Source organism: Polyergus mexicanus, unplaced genomic scaffold, assembly GCF_030449975.1.
Source record: "Polyergus mexicanus isolate NDT 795.1 unplaced genomic scaffold, iyPolMexi1.0 SCAF_1, whole genome shotgun sequence".
NCBI classification, from domain to species: domain Eukaryota; kingdom Metazoa; phylum Arthropoda; class Insecta; order Hymenoptera; family Formicidae; genus Polyergus; species Polyergus mexicanus.
In genome coordinates this window covers 9964348-9971165 of record NW_027223321.1, presented here as the reverse complement: position 1 = coordinate 9971165, position 6818 = coordinate 9964348, and the positions used below count along the sequence as shown (strand labels likewise).

At 32.0% G+C, this 6818-nt stretch overlaps 1 long non-coding RNA gene across 1 annotated transcript; it reads left to right on the top strand.

Moving 5' to 3' along the window:
• Nucleotides 1-644: 644 nt before the first annotated feature.
• On the top strand, nucleotides 645-2284 carry LOC138938430 (uncharacterized). Its single transcript, XR_011447698.1, has 3 exons — nucleotides 645-1451; nucleotides 1812-1893; nucleotides 2191-2284. It is a non-coding gene; the product is annotated as an uncharacterized lncRNA (long non-coding RNA).
• Nucleotides 2285-6818: the final 4534 nt, after the last annotated feature.

The window sequence follows — 6818 nt, the reverse complement described above, 5'->3', positions numbered from 1 at the left end:
ATATTTCGGCATCGAATTAGGATAATACCTGACATGGTATTTGGCCTTGGCGGCGTAAACATTGACGCGCGTAAACATTGTTTATGTATCACGGCTTTGTTATCATTTATAAGACACTTGAATAGAACTGTAGTGGGGCGAGACGCTCAAATTCCTTTCTTACGTGTTATCATTCGCGCGGCGATACTCGAACAATAAAGTAGCGGTGCGTCGTCGGTGCCGTCATCGTACCGCGGACGGCTTTCGCGTCTTCCGCGTCGCGGTTCAACACAGCATTGCCACGAGTCGCACAATGGCTCATATGTGGCACGCGCATTTGTGCGTTGAACGCACATTAGTGCGTCGTCGTTGCCGTCATCGTGCCGCACGAGCAACGATGCGTCGCGTTGTCGCGATATCGCGTTTTCGCGTCGTCGCGTCTTCGCGTTGAACTTCTATCACGTTTTCACGATTGTTATCGAGGATCATACTTCGTTGCCGACTAAATGGGATGTCTCTCAGCGTTGCAATCTTTAATATATTAATACCTATTAATATAATTAATTTTATATTAATATCAGTTAATATTAATACTATATTAATATTATATATTATATAAATATTTATGTATTAATAAATTTAATATATTAATGTAGGGGCAACGTTAAAACGCCTCAGTATCGCGGCTGAGGTGAATGCCGGCCGCGTAGCAACGTATGTTCGTGCATAGTATAGATGCATGTTCGCGCGGTTAATCTTGAACTTCGGTTCGAGAATCGGCTGTTGAGGGCACGTTCTGCTCCGACGAACGGTTCGGCCCGAATCGGTTAGAGTTCGGTCGATTGTTTTGGAATCGTCGTTAATGGGTCCCTTCTCTTGTACCGTCTAACAGCACATTGTAGAAATACTAACATGTTTGGCATCTGAGGAGTCGGCTGTTCTAATTAGGCTCGATTTTCGCTCGCTAGAGAAGTTGATCTCCCGCTTTCGAAGTGCTAGATTGTTAGCACGTAGAAGGTGGGTATCTTCATTCTCGACCCGTCTATCAGCCTTACGATAAACCCGGCTCAGTCTGTACGATAGAGACTTGGTGGTTCGTATGAAATCGTTCCTAACGATGTTCTAGTCGGCCCTCGATGGGAGCAGGCGCGGGTCAAGAGTCGAGCGAACCCCATTCGCGATTATTCCATCGATCGATTTCGTCTTCTTCCGCTTCCGCTTAACCTTTGCTCGAAGTAATCGGTGAATTCCCGACTTGTCGACTCGAAGTATGATTCTCACGTGAAGCGGGATTCGATCGTACCGAAATTCGAAAGTGCGGGGGTGTCGTTCAAAGTATCGCGCGTATAAGTGCGGAAGTAATCTTTTAATCAAAGTGCGGGAGTGCCGTTTAAAATATCGCGCATGTCAATCAACCTGAGAGGAGGAGGAGGCCTAGGAGAGGCATCGGGCACCGATGGAACAACCCTGTGGTAAGTAATTTGTTATTTGTTGGTATATTAATTATTTATTAATTGCGTACGTACAATTTAATTTAAATAATTAATCGCGTAATTTGGCTTTCTATTTATATGATTTAGACAAGAGAGAATTAGAGAAAAAGATTTTTATATGAAAGCTATAATCTTATAAAAGTTTTTACTTTTAGATTATATAGCTTATATATGGAATTATTAGTAGTAGTGTTTTTTTCAAAATTTATAAAATTGTTTTATTAATCTGCATATTATTATATCCATCGAATGTAAAATTCAATGTGTATAATAAATTTTTTTAAATATTAATTATTTTGAGTATTGCTACAATTTGCATCTTCTATTTGTATGTTACAGATCAACGTAGTGACCCTGACATTCTGAGAGGAGGAGGAGGAGGCCTAGGAGAGGCTTCCTGCACCGGCGGAGCAACCTAAGGGTGAGTATTTATTATTTATATTCTATTTGATAAAAATCGCGTACGCGCATTAATTCGGTCTCATTATTTTAATGAATTAAACAAGAGAAAATTAAAAAGAAAGACTTTTACATAAATGTTTTTATTATTAGAAAAAACAGTCTTTTTTAGAATTTATAATATTGTTTCATATTTATGTATCTGTTTGTTATCGTACGCATTGGATATAAAAGTTGACATGTAAATAATAATTTTTTTGAAATATTGATTATATTTTGGGCGCTATTATAATTTGAATTTTATATTTGTATGTTACAGACAACGCAGCCTCAAGGCCAACAACTCCGCTGTTGCGCATCAGTGCCGGTGAGTGACAAACTTTTATTTAATTTTAAAGTAACGGATTTGTAGAGATTATAGATGCAGATTGTAGATTGTAGATTGTAGATGAATCCGTTGCTTCAAAATGGATGGGCTAGAATAGATTGAATTATATAACTTTCAATAGATTTTTTAAATATGCATTAAAACATATTAAAGTGTGAATTAAAGCAAAAATTTGAAAAAGATGTAAAATATTTTTTTAATGGATAAATCATATTTAACTTGTTTAAATATGAAGAAGGCGCTAGAGTAAATTTATTAATTATATGAAATAACTTATTCTAATATTGCGCCAATTTTATTCTAATTTTTTATTGCCCATTCATCTATATTATTATATCAATTAAAACTTTGCTTTAATTGATGTAATGCCAAATTATTAATCTATTAAATTATATAAAATATAAATGTTTTATTAATTTTATTTTAATATAAATTATATATTATTAAATTATATATTATTATTAAGAAAATATTATATTATTATAAGAATTTCAATCAATTAATTTTGATTGATAATTTGGCATTATATTAATTAAAGTAAAGCTATATCAAAATGATGCATGACAAACGCTCGTAATGTCTTACGTTACGACATTAATCGAGCGTAACTAATCGAGCGTAAAATTACGCTCATGCACCGACGATAATAATTAGCCGGCAACGGAAGGAATTTCTCTCCTTCATTGATCTCTGATAGAGGTCGAAGCTACATCTCTGACTAGATGTAGCCAGAATGAATATAGTCAGGATCAACGAAAGGTAGGTCCAACTGGCCCAACTGGAAGCCACATACGGTGGAATCAAATATTACGGCTATCGTCGATTTATTTATTTGTCGCGTTCTTTTCGCAAATTTTAAATCGCGGTTTATCTTGTGATTTAATCGTTGATTTACATCGAAACTTTGTCTATCTTTTCTCGGAGATTTTCTTTGGAAATCTATGCAAAATACGCCAGTAGTTTAAGTACTTTTTTCTAGAATTGAAAAACGATCGATAACTTTATTAACTATTCTTTTGGTCATAATTGTTTGCTTTTATATAAAACTTAATAAGCTTTCTAATTGCATCAATAATCATAAATATCGCATTAATCCTTGCTATATCTGATCTAAAAATTTCTATAATACATCTTGTAATATACTTTGTATAATATATTTTTAAGTTTTTTGTAATATACAGCATATATTTTATAATTATATATTATATATATTGTATCTTATATAAATTTTTATATATTATATTTTTTATTTGACAAATTCGTAAAATCTATTTATTAAAAGAAAATAAAAATAAAAATTTTTCCTTCGCGATGGTATCTCCACCCTAATGAAGGCATTTGCCGAGTGAGAAGGTTTGAGTACTCTAATGAATCTAAGAACCATATCGGCGCTAACATATAACATTCTCGAAGCAAGTTTGATCGTTCTGAGACCAATTAATTACGTCATATACTCTGTCTTGGTTATTAGAGGTACTTAAATTATTAGATTAATCAATAAAATACTTCAAGTAAGCGTTTAATAATTAATCAGGGTAAGAAAATCTTGTTCTTTGAAGGCGTCAAAAACGGGGCATGAACTCTATATTATTTATATTATTAATATATTATATATATTTATATTAATCAGATTCTCTCGAAATCTATTTTTGGTCGAACATATATTCATGGCAAATTGGATCGCTCTCAAAGCGATCAAACTTGCTTCACTCGAAAACGAGTTATAGTTACTGGTAGAGTCATTCATGCCGGACAGGTCAAAGGGGAAGAATCAGACTAAGAGAGATATCGTAATTATTACATATTTATTATATTAATATTTTTAAATAAAATAGAAGCAGAAGAGACAATAATCTATAGAATAGAGAGAAAAAGGGGCTTTAAAATATTTTCATATTCCTCTAGGGACTTAAAAATATCTAATGGTACGTGAACAAAAGTCTATTCCGCTATATATAATTTTCTTATAGTTTTTTCCTATAGTTTTGTAATCTTTTATTTTTTGAAGAATTTCAATCATTAGTTAAGCATTAATTAATTTTTTCATGTTCATATGATCACCCGGTAATAGGTATACTGTCAAGTTTTCGCAAAATATTATACGAAAAATCAAGATATCTTTAACAATATTGGTTGGAGCATAAAAATCAAGAGTAAAAATTAAGAGTTTTTTTTATATTTCGTGGCACACAGAACTCTAATTAAAAAGCTGGATATGCGAAAAAATCTACTTATTCTAATACTTGGATGTACCTTTCTATTTCTATATTATATAATTATTAAATTTTCCTACAGTTTTAACCGTGTTCTTTCAAATTCATGGACTTTTAATCATTAATAGCGTTAATTAATTTCACACACACATATTTATACAATCACTTATGTATATTAATTCTAATTACCCGTTTTTCCAAAGTCAGTTAAATCAAATTTATACACACATGCTTAATATTTGAATTATCAAATACGCGGCTCAGCCATGACAAGCTTTTATTGATATAAAATAACGCATCGTGCGGTATCGAGATAACATATCAGCATTACGAAAAAGAGACAACAATACTTGCGAGTATCGATTTAAAATGCCTTTTTTAAAAATGGACTCGTTGTCATAAATACTTCGAAAATCTAATTTGAAAATGCCACATAACAAATAGTAGCAAAGACGTTGCTGTCGTATATAAATTTACCTCATTTGTTTAAGTAAACATTTTATTAAATCTTTATATAGTAAGAGAACGTGAAGCTGAGTACATTATCACGATCTGTGCTGCAATTTATTTTCATAACATGGCGTTTAAGAAAATTTCTTCTAGTTCTTCCTCATCTCTCAAGTATTTTTTTTCTGAAACTAAACATTAAATATTAAATTTTTGGACTCGTTTGTTGTTGAAGAAGATTTTTCTTGTTAAAATCAAAAACGAAATTGTTTGACGTTTCAAATATATGCACGTGCGCTTATGTATGAACGCAACAAGCAGTACATATTTCACGAATCGATTGAACGGAACTTGGGGCGAATCACAACAAGCCGTAACTCATCCGGATTCCATCTCGGCGCGGTAATAAGATTTGCCTCATTTGCGGTATGCGATTGCGTCTATCTTTTAAAAGTTTTATCGTACGGGAGAAATTCATCGTAGCTTTTCGCCGATGGAATGCAATTCTACATAGTTTTTTTTTTTTTTATATAATTCGCGCCCTATTCAAAATATTACGACAAATATATTAAATTAATAAGTGTAAACGATTATTTATTGTCCTCTGCGTAAAGAATCAATTGTATAATTAGATTATTGTAAACATAGTTCGAAAATGATTAAAATTACGATTTTTTTTGTGCAACAAGACACATTTATTTTAATATATATTATACAATATTTTTATTATTTATATACGTTGAATCATTTGGTTCGATAATGTAAAACAGTTCGAGCGTTCTCTCGAATCGATCGATCAATGAGAAGTATGACCGACTTGATGTCGTACTTAATTCGCTGAACCTCTTGTACTCTCAACATAGAAAGTTCCGTATTGTTGTGGTAATCAGGTTGTCGAATATAACCGAAGGTCCCCAAGTAAGCCACCGAGATGAAAAGCTCCGTTATCACGAAGGAAGTTTCAAGTACATTCATGGAAAATGTATCCAATTGCGGTACGACGCAGTTTATTAACTTAATAAAGAACTCCATGTAGGCTAAAAGAGGAAAAGAAAGCAAGTTATAGTAAGTTCTCTTAAATAGGTTCTGTTAAAAAAAAAAAAAAAAAATTAAGAGAAAGAAACACGTCTTTATTACGTGTTTATCTCTAAAGAAAAATAATTGTGTTTGAGCAGATCTTACTTTATATCCTTCGTAACATTATACCGATATTGTGAGACATTATAATGATTTTATGTGAATCGTTTATGTGTCACAAAGTCGCGCTAAATTTACACTAATATCTAATAACCGCTGATTGAATCGCAGTGATTATTCGTATACTCAGGGCGGCGCGTGAAAACCGGATGATGGAGTTTAATGATCTCTACACAACCGCAACATCCATAAGTAATCGCATATGGGATTACTGTTTAATACGTGATTTATTTGCATTACATAAGCTCGTACAACTTCAGATATTCAATGAATGGTTTAGGTAAACGCATTACAGTAAAAGCTCCATTATTAATAGGTCGGTACATTAACGGTTCAGTATGCAGCCATATATTCGCGAAACTGTAATTGTTTAATTGCTTGTAAAAGAGGTTAAAAATAATAATGGAATAATTAGTAAAATAATCTTTTTAAAAAAATTAATATATATATATATATATATGATATATCGATTATATTACACGAGTATGATATCTCTCTGTTGGGTTTGTGAAATGATCTTCGGTGAATGACCATAAAAATTCTTATTAATTAAATCTTATAACATTGTGTTAATTATTAATTAAGTTTCTTTTTATAAAAGAAAATTATACATAAATTCTTATATTATTGTGCATAAATGATGTATTACTTAAATATTATATTCGTAATCAGTCACACAAAAGATAATATTATTAGGCATAG